Below are 13,066 nucleotides of genomic sequence, written 5' to 3'. Positions count from 1 at the left end.
TCCTTTTCTACTCCGTGGGTGTGCTTCTCTTTCTCTCTATACATACGAATAGTTCTGCTGCATCCATGGAAGTCTGTTCTCTCATTACGTAGCTCCAAGTTATAGATCGATCTAACCGTACCCTTTATCTTGAGCACGGTGGGGTTTATCAAAATTGCTAGTGCACAAGGCCAAAAATGCCTGGTGCGGTTGTGACGCCGCAGCCGGAGGTGGTGGAAGAGGGGCATCGGTCGTCGCCGACGCCGGTGAAGTGCGGGCTCCTCCGCACCAACTCCCCACTGGCGCAGGTGTGCCTGATCGGCCTCGTGTGCTTTTGCTGCCCTGGCATGTTCAACGCGCCCTCGGGCATCGGTGGCGGTGGCCAGGTTGACCATAGGGTCGCCGACAATGCCAACACCGCCCTCTACGCCTATGCTTCGCCGTCTTCGGCATCTTGGGCGGCGCGGCTCACAACCTCTTGGGCCCACGCACCACCCTCCTCCTCGGCGCTCTCACATACCCGCTCTACGATGCCTCCTTCCTCTACTACAACCACTGCCGCTCCATGGCGTTTCCCGTCGCCGCAGGGGCCATCCTCGGCGCCGGCGCGGGCCTCCTCTGGGCTGCCCAGGGTGCAATCATAACCGCCTACCCGCCTCCGAAGCGCCGCGGCACCTACATCTCCATCTTCTGGTGCCTCTACAATTTTGGAGGCGTCTTTGGGGGCCTCTTCCCCTTCTCACTCAACTACCACCGTGGCAGCGATGCCGGTAGCGTCAACGACGGCACCTACATCGCATTCATGGTGTTCATGCTCCTCGGAAGCGCGCTCGCCCTCCTCATCCTACCGCCTAGCAAGATCACCCGTGACGATGGGAGCAAGGCCGCGGCCTCGCGGGGGTCGCCTACTCCTCCGTAGCCAGTGAGGGTGCTGAGATCCTTAAGATCTTCACCAATTGGAAGATGCTTCTTGTGTTCCCCGCGGCTTGGGACAACAACTTCTTCTACACCTACCAGTTCAACAATGTCAACGGCATCCTCTTCACGCTCCGCACCTAGGGCCTTAACAATGTATTCTACTGGGGTGTGCATGGATGATCGGCTCCGCCGGCATCGGTTACTTCCTCGACTTTGGGTTTGCGAGCCGGAGGAAGAGGGGATTCATATGGGTGATTATCGTCGCCACACTCGGTACCGCCATCTGGGGAGGAGGCCTCGCCACCCAACTGAGGTACAAGGACGGCAAGTGGGAGGACCTCATCGATTTCAAGGATGGACGTCGGTACGCTAGCCCATTTCTGCTCTTCTTCAGCTATGGGCTGCTGGACGCCATCTTCCAGAGCCTCGTCTACTGGATCATTGCTGCCCTCTCAGACGACTCACAGGTCCTCAGTAGGTAATAATTCTAACTCAATGTCCACGTTCTACTGGATCATTGTTCTTTGAGAGAGCAACTTACTAGGTGGGTATGAAAGGCCTAACCTGCCAAGCAAGTTGGGCAAGAAAATGCCTAATGTTTGGTTCATAATTTGTTGTCTCGTCTCCCCTTGTCTCTTTTTTCCCGTCAATTACCCGGACAAGAAACTAAATCCTCACCTATCACATTACAACTTGTCTGCCCTTTTCCATGAAAAAGGATTCAATTATCTTTCCCAGATATAGATGTGCAAGTTCATCTATATAGTATGTTACTTCCGTTTAAGAACTCTAAACTCCGACAAAAGACTTTTGATTTGGTGACAAACCTACCTTTTTAACATCGCAATAAAACTCTTCACCTCTTTTCTGTAGGACTGTAGGTATATCGGGTTCTACAATGGGGCGCAAAGTGCAGGGGCGGCTGTTGCATGGCAGGTCAACAGACACAAGACGTCATTGATATCCCAACTGTTTGTCAACTGTGGACTTATGACTTTCAGTTGCCCCTTGCTTGCCCTACTGGTGTTCTTGGCCGTAAAGGATGAAGCCAGTACGATGGTTGTAAAGGATGAAGACAGTTTAGTTCCCTAGCTTGGTTGAGGATGAAGACTAAAGACCAATTCTCGGTTGTAAAGCGTGAAGATAGTACGATGCCTATGGCACACTTCATGTCTACATCTGCAGATTCTCCAGAATCAAATTCTGGGAAACTAGCCACAGAATCAACAGCCTAGTTCTTGTCAGAGTTTGCATTCTGAGATTGTGGTATGAGCTGTGTGTTGAAACGTTTGTACTGCCCCTAGGCTGAAACCGTGTGCTGAATTGCTAACACTTGGTTGTTTTGAAATGTTTCTTGTCGAATATGAGCACCAAAGCAATTTACAAATATTATAAAGTGCCATATATTATAATTAAAATTGGAAAAGTTTCCTTAATAACAAAAGATGATCAGCTACAAATAGAAGGACTAATCTCATCCACATCTCATCAAAATTGAAAACCATCACCAAATATATAGTTGTAACTATCTAACTGTGATCAGAGTGTTCAGTAAGGAAACCGGTGCAAAATCGAGATGATCTCTAGCCTAAGGAGTAACACGCAGAGAAATTTACCATGTAAAAGTAACTTCACAAGTGAGAAAAGATCTAGCCATGGATGCTGCAGAACAGGGTTAAACAGAAACTACACAAAATTAAAAATTAATCCAAGCAACATATATGCAAAAATTCGATCCAATTTCACCATAATTCAAATCCAAATATATCTCCCGGCCCATGACAGCGATCAATCGAGGGAAACATATTGCCAATTTAGTATGAAATTGTGCCTTTGAGCCACATCCAACGGGTTTTCAAAAGAACACCATGATAATTTTGCATGGTCTTGAAACTCAATCAGAGTGCCGGGTAAAAAGATTTATCTTAGAACTAAAATTTGAAGATAAGAATTGGCAGAGGCCGCGCGAACGCGTACCTCCTCTATCACAAATTATGACGTTCACTCTCCCACGAGGGGAGATGATAGGTCAACGTGCTCACCAAGTGCAATACAAGTCATTGACCTAGGCCACGACCCTTCTTGATCGGCCGTCGACCCCGTCCAGGTAAGTAAGTTTTACTGCTGCCCTGTGCGCTGCTTATGTAGGCGCCCCTCCAGCCCAAGGCGGCTCGGCTGCCGAGGTGATACTAAACCGCGCGCTACCTACGCTTGTTCGTTCAGGATGGGGACTCTGCCCGAGGATTTCTGTTTCTCTCCAGGCACGGCACGAGGGGAAATAAGTCTAGTTCAGGGAGCATACGCGGCCACGCACACGACCCGAGCCACCAAGATCGATCTTCCGCTGCACGAGCTGCTGGAACGCCCGCGACGCGCGATCGATCGGTGCCGCCCGGAAAAGAACAGGGCAGGGTACGAACGAGCAGTTCGGGTTCGTCGTGCTGGCACTGTCGCCGCCGAGCAGTTCAGGCTATTTTGACGACGACGGCACGCTGGTGAGATGACGATGACGACCGAGACACACTGTTGCACCTTGCTGATACGCTGTATCTTGGACGCCTCGCATGGATGGAGGGAGGCCAGCAGCGTTCCGTCTGCATGCCGCTGTGTAGCGTCAACAAGCTGTCGCCACAATTGCTATGTTTCCAGGTTTATTTCTCTCCAATTCCTGTCGTCAGAGGTCAGACCCTTGATGCAACTAGGGTTCTTGTTCAAAAACCCGACTCAGACTGCGGGCTTCAGTGCCTGCATTTCAGGTGTCCAGACTACACTACATCTTATACAACAATTAAAATGCAAAATTAGTTGTATTCTCACAAGAATATAACATAACCTTTAAAAAAAATCAACATAGAAACACATTGAAGGTTATGATTTACTTCCTGAAACCAAAACTATTGATATCCAAGTATTTGAAATGGAAGAGTTTCCTGAAATTTAAAATAATTTGACATGAAACCAAAATTAAAACGACCACACACTGAAATATGCATTAGTAAGAGGTTGGAGATTCCAGTAGCTAGGTTCCTTAATAAATACATAATTTATTCGAATACAAAGAAAGAAGCACGCGGCTTGTATTGTCATGCTTCTATTTTTTTCCTTCAACTCACTATTTCACTTGCGATGCATTAGAAGCAAAGATGCGGAACATCGAGTTGTCAAGGACACTGCAGCAAGATCATCGAGGATAACTTGCAGACGATAATATTTCTTCCTCCATAGTGTATTGCCTGCTTGCTTCCACAACAACTCCTTCAGCTGGCATCCATAGAGATCCATCTTGACCTCCATCATATCTCCTTGGTGCAGCAGTATCAGGTGCCACACGCATGTTAACTCTCAGGATTTCAAGTTTCATCTCTGCCTCCCTCATTGTAGGCTGCTCTTCTCCCTTCAATTTAATGCACATCGCTGCTAGCGTAGCTACCTCCTGGACTTCCCCATTTTCCTCTTCTATGAGTTGAGGATCTATTATCTCATCAAGGTTACCTTCTGCGAGTAGTGAAACAAAATGTGAAACGAGACCAACACCATCGTTGCCACCACTAAGGTAGAGGCATGGTTTTTTTCTAGTTAGGAGTTCTACAAGCAAAACACCAAAACTGAAAACATCACTCTTTTCTGTTAGGCAACCAGTATAATACGTACATAGGGTGTAAGTAACCTATTGTTCCTTGCACAGCTGTAGTCACCCCTGTTTTGTCAATTGGAATGTACCTCGAAGCTCCAAAATCGGATACCTTTGCTGTTAAATTATCATCAAGAAGAATGTTGGATGATTTAATATCCCGGTGATAAATAGGCATTGATGCAGCTGAATGAAGATAAGATAGAGCTCTAGAAACATCAAGCGCGATCCTTATTCGATCATCCCATGACAGTGATATTGGGCCTTCAACATGAAGATGTTGATCAAGAGTACCATTCGAAATGAACTCATAAACTAGTAATGGGACTTCTGTCTCAAGACAACATCCGATTAGCTTCACGACATTTCTATGGTTGATTTGAGAAAGAATTGCAACCTCGTTTATGAAGTCATGGATTTCTCTCTGTACAACGATCTTGGATTTCTTGATGGCGACAACCTGTAGGTCTAAAATTCCTTTATACACAACACCGTGGCCTCCACCACCGGCTTCACGAGTTCTATCAAAATTGTTTGTGGCCTTCTCTAGATCCAACAAAGGAATGATCATCCTTTCACCAAAATCTGTTTTCTGGGATATTAGTTGTTGCAACAGCAACCCATGATTTTGCTTGAATAATCTTCTTTTCAGATTGTTTGCCCTATTTAACTTCATTTTGCGTGCTATAAACGGGGCAGCGAGCACTAAAAGTAAAATGATTGAGCTGCCACTAGCCACAAGACCTACTCCCAAACCTGTAAAATATGGTATCATAGACGAAAATACAAAGTCATTAATTTCGGGCAGCTGAATTCTTAAAAAATATGGTATCATTACCTGTAAATGGCCTTTTTGTTCTGACGCTGACACATCCCAATTTCATCAATGGATCTCCATAGGCACCATCTTGACACCGGCAATGGAATGTCCCAGGCAAATTGATTCAGATTCCATAACATGGATATGTTTCCTTGTGTTTACATTTGTCAATGTCTGGGCAAAGCACATAAAAGTATGAATGAATAAGCAATATGCATGCTAAATAGGTAACTAGCTGGACTATTCTGTAGGTAGTAGAACTACAAAAATATTCGGCTGGTCCCTATATAACATCGTAGTGAACAAATAAGCATAAAGCAATCAATTAAGTTGAGCTGTACCTTCACATCCATTTGGTGTAAAAACATCGCCCATGAAGCCAGGAGGGCACTGGCAATCATATCCTCCGTGTGTGTTTCTGCAATTGCCGTAACATGGATAGATGTTTGGATAATCACATTCGTTGATATCTGGATGTACCACAACATAGAAAAAACCAAAATTAGTTATACCGATGTAGGTTCATGTAGTCAATGAGTAGAAAATGTATATAAACACACAAGTCGGTCGGCTAAGAAACAACTATTTACTGGTCAATGCCGCGCAAGCTGTCGTGGAATTGAAGATCTGATTTCCAATTATTTGATTTCCAAATATGGTAAAGATTATAAATTGATTCCATATATAGTTTAAAAAACAAGTGATATATTTCTGTACTAAAGAATGAAGTTAATATAAAGTTAACCATGTCATAACTAAACTAATAATTGTGGCATGGATAAGTCCACTTAAAATGCAAGCTCTGCCTATAGAAGTGCATGCTCTAGCCAATGCAAGCAAAAGACGGATCTGATGGAAGAGACTAAAACATGGACCGAAAGTGTGCTGCAATTTAATTGCAGCCAATAATTAACACATTAAGAATAGTCCGTCACGTTAAGCAAATAGTCCGATTCCATAATTAACACATTGAGCCAGGATCTATAATAACCGAAACCAACCCGTTGAACGAGGAGTCCGTAGGAAGCGCGACCCTCCAGTATGGTTGCCTGGCAGCAGGTGATGCCGGAGCAGGTATCTGTATCCTTGTAACCTGTGCCCGGGCAGAAAGGAGAGCAAGAGCTGACAAGGTTGTTGTTCTCTCCCAAGAGGACGACTTGGAAGTTGCACCCGAGTGCTACTAAGTTGTTCCGCCCTGCTCCCGCTACAAAGTATGGCCCGTCGGCAGCGTATCCCAGGCCGCCGGCGCGCCATGTGCGGCGGCTTACTTTTCCATTGTCGCCATAGGGGATTTCCAATGGCTTGCTGTTGATACGTACCGTGCCGTTGGGCAGATCGATGTCGAGCACCTGAACGGTGCCGTCGCCGAGGAAGAGCTGGGGCGGGCTGTAGGACTGGTTGCAGGTGAGGTTGAAGCCGCTCTTGTGGTAGCAGCCAGGCTCCACCCCGAACGGATACGGGATGCTGATGTTGCCGCAGTGGGTGGTGCAGTTACTCCTCCGGCCCGTAGCTGCTTCCGCCTCGGCGCCGGCCGACGGCGGCGCCGGCAGGAGCAGCAGCGCGGCTACCACAACACAGAGCATTGCAGTAGCGAGAGGAGTGTTTGTTTTCGTCAACGAGTACGTACGAAGAACGAGCGAGAGAGAGAGATCATTTGTTCAATGAACCAGCAGCTGGATTCCCTTAGCGAACTTATTTAGCACGCCAGAGTTAGTGGTCGTTCGTTGCAAGAGCACTAAGGGACTTGGTAAAAAAATAGGTAGATGGCACTTTTTAGTTAGCTTTGGGCCCGCACGGAGAAAAATGCACGATATAACCATGATTGATTTTTCACGAGGGAAATTATTTGGAACTCCCTGAAAGTAGGACATTTAGAGAGAGAGAGAGAGAGAGAGAGAGAGAGAGAGAGAGAGAGAGAGAGAGAGAGAGAGAGAGAGAGAGAGAGAGAGAGAGAGTGATTTGTTCCATGAACCAGCTGGATTTAGCGAACTGATTTACTACTACGCCGGAGTTAATGTTAGTTCGGTGCAGGAGCACTAAGTGACTTATAGTAAATTAGCTACATGACACTTTTTAGTTAGTATTCGGCCCGCACCAAGAAAAACGCATGGTTTAACCATGATTGGTTTTTCAAAGGGAAATTATGTGGAACTCCCCGAAAGCAAGCCGAGCCTGCAAAACCGAGGCCCGGTGCGAAACTTTAAAATGGGCCTTACCTCACTAGGAAACTATATAAATATACCATCCGTCACTTATTTTGGGACGGAGAGAGTATAATATAATGTAAAGATCATAATATCTTACAAAGCAAAGGGAAATATCAAGAATCGTACCTATTCTTGGTTGCAAAGTCTTCACTTAAATAGCATCATTCTTTTAGTGTTCCTTGAAATAAAATCTTTAATAATATCCTCGTAATCAATAGTCTCCAATACTTCACCCTCAGGTGCTATTGTGGCCAAATCAGTAAGTCTTTGTTGTGTGATGGTAGTGTGCATATAAGACTTCAATAGCTTCAATTTCGGAAAGCTTCGTTCTGTGGTCACAGGGACGGTCAGAAGAACTCTATATGCAATACTTGCATTGGGAAAACAATCATGCGCTTTAAGAACTTTAAAATTTCAACGGACCCAATATTTTCTTTTCGAATGAAATTTTGAAGAAACATCAACTCCACATACAGTTCATTGGCATCAATGCCAGATTTTCCATCCTTTGTAAGAGCAACCTCAAGATTATCACAAGAAGTCTTCAGCTTTACCACAAGTTTTGGCGAAACATCACGAAGTGTCAAATTAAGGCTATGACAACCACGAGCAGAATAGAAAGCTCTAGGATTTACATTCAAAAGTCTCCTTTGGACTCCATGATGTGTTCCTTTCATATTTGACCCGCTATCATAATCTTGTCCTCTCACATCATCTATATCAAGATCAAGAAGCTTTAATTCATTGTCTAGCACTTCAAACAGTTCTTGCGTAGTCGTATCATTTACATCTAAAAATCCTAAAAATGTTTCTTGTGTGCAAACATGACTTGAAGGTGAATACACATATCTTATGATTACAGACATTTGTTCTTGGTACAATCAAGTATGACAGAGAAATATTTTGCACTCTTTATTTTCTTAACAATCTCAGACTTAATAGAAGAAGCAAGCAAATGTATGAAATGATCCGAAACTTTAAAAATATTTATTACTATTTAAAAATTTATGAATTTTCTAAAATTGTTAGCACACATAGCAATGTGATATTAACAATTGTTCTATTTAAAAAATAACATTTTGTAAAACAATTGAAATTTAAATATGGCAAATTTGAAAAAAGGTTCACAAAATAAAAGATATCCACCAAGTTATAGAATATCCTGGACTTTTAAAATATGTTCAGAAATTAAACTTTGAATAATGGCCAATAGAAAAACTGTAGGAAATAAATACATAAAAGGAAAAAGAAAAAAACATGATGAAACCTTCTTATCTATACCTACTAATAAAGGGAGAACCGTTTCTTACCACCATAATTTTGTCCTCCCACCTCGCTCCCATAATTTTGTCTCCTTACGTACGTTCTTCGTAGCTTCGTAAGTCAATGGGCTAGAATTTTTGTTATTGCCTCATAGAAAAGTTCGACCTCACAACCTAATCTTCCCTCCCGGCTGCAGCATATGGAAACTTTCCTTATGCATGTGCTAAAATTTCAAATTCTAATTAATAGTCTCACCCTACCCCTTTACATCAAAATGCTAGCAACTTATATACATTTGATGTTGGCCGAATCAACAAGCCAATAAAAGAGGGTGAGATATGGTCATGTTTATCTATCATAGAGACGTGAAGAAAGATGTCATGCATCATCATATCTCATCCTCTTTTTATTGGCTTGTTGATTCGGGCAACTTCAAACGTATATAAGTTGCTGGGATTTGATGTAAAGGGCCGGGGTGGGACTATTAATTAGAATATGAAATTTTAGCACATGCATAAGGAAAGAAATTCCGTTTACTACAGCCGGGAGGGAAGGGCAGATCGTCAGGTCAAACTTTTTTACAGGCCCATTGACTTACGAAGTTGCAAAGAACGTACGGAAGCGGATGGCAATTATGAATGAAGATGGTTGCCATTTATCCGTTTCATCTTTCTGCCTGTGCTATTCCATAGTATCGCAATAGAGAGAAGTAATTTAGTTGCGTGAAAAACTTCCAGGTTTCACGCTGGCGCGGAACTCTTTTGCGCCGAGTCCTAGAGTGCGGATGCTTCCCTGAAAGTGCCGTGGCAGCACGCAAATTCAACCATTTGATGTTTCCTGAAGGTTCGTTGCGTTCTTGATCATTTTGCCACGCCACATATACTCATGCTGGCATTGTGTGGGCCTAACAAAGAAAATGTTTGGCTTGCAACATTTTTAGGTTGCTCCTGTGCTCACCTTTGCCAATCAGGCTGGCCTCGACATGCTGAAGACGCTGATTGCTCTCATGGACATCTTGCTCGAGAAGAGCGTTGATGACGATGGCTGCAAGGCGTTGTGCTCTGAGTTCCCCAAGATCATGCATCAGGTAGGTAGCCAGTCACTGTTCTGAATGAACGGCAGACTCGCCCCCGGCTGTTTGTAACAAGACTGAAAAGTTTTACACTCTTTGTTGTACGAGCAGGAAGGTTGTTTAGCTGCTGGAAGTTTGATCTCCTGTGGGGCGGATGGATCGAGAAGACCGACCTATGGAGGTTGTGCGCTGCTTGGTCCTTGAAAGCGCCGATTGTTATGGCTGGTGATGCATCATAAAATGGCCTTGTTGTTGCCTGTTGGTTGGTTCAAGTGTTGGAGGCTGGTGGTATTGAAGCGTTGAACTAGTGTTGATATCCATGCCAATTGAGACGAAGGCTCGGGTGGATGGAAAGAAGCTCTCCCATCTCACATTGTATATTTGGGGTCGCGTTGGGTGTTGTCGTTCCTCTTGCAACCAAGTTTAGTCTTAGGTTTTGTGAGAAATGCAGTTTAATGATGAATTATATCGTTGTGGCCTATAGTTTTTAGCTCATAAATTGTTCTGACGTGTCTTGTAGTTTTAGCCCGTCACATACTATTCTGATGAATACAATGCCTTGTATTGGCCGTAGGGGCAGCTATAACATGAGAGTGCCACTTTGCCACTTTATCCAGTGTAGTGAAGGACCATCCTTGATTTGTTGTGCATGCATGAATGGATGAACGAGTTCTGAACAGCTTCATCCTTTATTTTCTTGAGTCTTAAGAATGTTGATTTGGCCGCCACGTGGGCGTTGTGTATCAAATAAACCATCTCCTTTTGTGCGTATGAACTGTTGGAGGAAGGTAGTATTGAATCCATAAAATACTGTTGAAATCGATGTCAATTTGCTCTTTGTGTTTAGGTGTTGTCCCCGACCGCAGACTTTGCATAATGAAATTCCTCATCAATGTCCATGTATGCTAGAGATGTCTATCTTGTTTGCCCTGATATAGATTGGATGGACCATGGTTTTCTCTTTGTTTAATTACATGTTCGTATTATTTTCTCTTTGTTTAATTTGTTGGTTCATACGAAAATAAAGAAGACACGCATTGAGAGCGAAAACAAGTGAACTTACATGTTTGCAAGAACCTTTTGTTTGAGGTAGAAGCCGGGTAACTTCTGTCATTGCTGATAGATCGGGCATTGTCTCCTTCATTTGTGTTTGTGTGATTTGTGATCTAATAACTAATACTAATACAAGGGCGCAACAGGGGTGGTCACCAAACTAGAGTTATTTTCACTGATGTCTACTGCACAACCATCTTCTTGTAGACGTTGTTGGGCCTCCAAGGGCAGAGGTTTGTAGGACAGCAGCAAGTTTCCCTCAAGTGGATGACCTAAGGTTTATCAATCCGTGGGAGGCGTAGGATGAAGATGGTCTCTCTCAAACAACCCTGCAACCAAATAACAAAGAGTCTCTTGAGTCCCCAACACATCCAATACAATGGTAAATTGTATAGGTGCACTAGTTCGGCGAAGAGATGGTGATACAAGTGCAATAGGGATGCTAGATATAGGTTTTTGTAATCTGAAAATATAAAAACAGCAAGGTAACTAGTAATAAAAGTGAGCACAAACAGTATTGCAATGCGTTGAAACAAGGCCTAGGGTTCATACTTTCACTAGTGCAAGTTCTCTCAACAATAGTAACATAGTTGGATCATATAAATATCCCATTGTCACCACAGATAAGCACATGCAAGACATACATCAATGTTCTCAAATCCTTAAAGACTCAATCCGATAAGATAACTTCAAAGGGAAAACTCAATCCATTACAAGAGAGTAGAGGGGGAAAAACATCATAAGATCCAACTATATAAAGCTCGCGATTCATCAATATCGTACCACCTCAAGAAAGAGAGAGAGAGAGAGAGAGAGAGAGAGAGAGAGAGAGAGAGATCAAGCACATAGCTACTGGTACATACCCTCAGCCCCGAGGGTGAACTACTCCCTCCTCGTCATGGAGAGCGCCGGGATGATGAAGATGGCCACCGGTGAGGGTTCCCCCCTCCGGCAGGGTGCCGGAACAGGGTCCCGATTGGTTTTTGGTGGCTACAGAGGCTTGCGGCGGCGGAACTCCCGATCTATTGTGCTCCCCGATGTTTTTAGGGTATATGGATATATATAGGTGAAAGAAGTCGGTCAGGGGAGCCACGAGGGGCCCACGAGGGTGGGGGCGCGCCCAGGGGGGTAGAGCGCGCCTCCCTGCCTCGTGGCTTCCTCGAAGATTCCCTGACGGCTACTCCAAGTCTCCTGGATTGCTTCCGTTCGAAAAATAACTCTCCCGAAGGTTTCATTCCGTTTGAACTCCGTTTGGTTTTCCTTTTTTGCGGTACTCAAAAACAAGAAAAAAATAGAAACTGGCACTGGGCTCTAGGTTAATAGGCTAGTCCCAAAAATCATATAAAATAGTATATAAATGCATATAAAACATCCTAGAAGGATAATATAATAGCATGGAACAATAAAAAATTATAGATATGTTGGAGACATATCAAGCATCCCCAAGCTTAATTCCTGCTCGTCCTCGAGTAGGTAAATGATAAAAACAGAATTTTTGATGTGGAATGCTACCTAACATATTTATCCATGTAATTCTGTTTATTGTGGCAAGAATATTCAGATCCATAAGATTCAAGACAAAAGTTTAATATTGACATAAAAATAATAATAGTTCAAGCATACTAACCAAGCAATTATGTCTTATCAAAATAACATAGCCAAAGAAAGCTTATCCCTACAAAATCATATAGTTTGGCCAATCTTCATTTTCGTCACACAAAATGCTCCCATCATGCACAACCCCGATGACAAGCCGAGCAATTGGTTCATACTTTTTAACGCGCTTCAGCCTTTTCAACCCTCATGCAATACATGAGCGCAAGCCATGGACATAGCACTATGGGTGGAATAGAGTACGATGATAGGGGTTATGTGAGAAGACAAAAAAGAAGAAAGTCTCACATTGACGCGGCTAATCAACGGGCTATGGAGGTGCCCATCAATTGATGTCAATGCGAGGAGTAGGGATTGCCATGAAACGGATGCACTAGAGCTATAAATATATGAAAGCTCATCAAAAGAAACTAAGTGGTTGTGCATCCAACTTGGTTGCTCACGAAGACCTAGGGCATTTTGAGGAAGCCCATCATTGGAATATACAAGCCAAGTTCTATAATGAAAAA

At 43.7% G+C, this 13,066-nt stretch overlaps 1 non-coding gene and 1 pseudogene across 1 annotated transcript; one reads left to right on the top strand and one right to left on the bottom strand.

The window, feature by feature from the left end:
• Positions 1–226: 226 nt before the first annotated feature.
• Positions 227–7,388, top strand: LOC123142715 (UNC93-like protein 1; annotated as a pseudogene).
• LOC123146706 (U1 spliceosomal RNA) lies at positions 2,852–3,012 on the bottom strand. The gene has a single exon (XR_006472900.1). It is a non-coding gene; the product is annotated as a U1 spliceosomal RNA (small nuclear RNA).
• Positions 7,389–13,066: the final 5,678 nt, after the last annotated feature.

The sequence above is a fragment of the Triticum aestivum genome, chromosome 6D, assembly GCF_018294505.1.
Source record: "Triticum aestivum cultivar Chinese Spring chromosome 6D, IWGSC CS RefSeq v2.1, whole genome shotgun sequence".
In the NCBI taxonomy this organism is placed as follows: domain Eukaryota; kingdom Viridiplantae; phylum Streptophyta; class Magnoliopsida; order Poales; family Poaceae; genus Triticum; species Triticum aestivum.
Note: the sequence above shows the minus strand (reverse complement) of the source record. Positions and strands in the feature narration are given on the sequence as shown.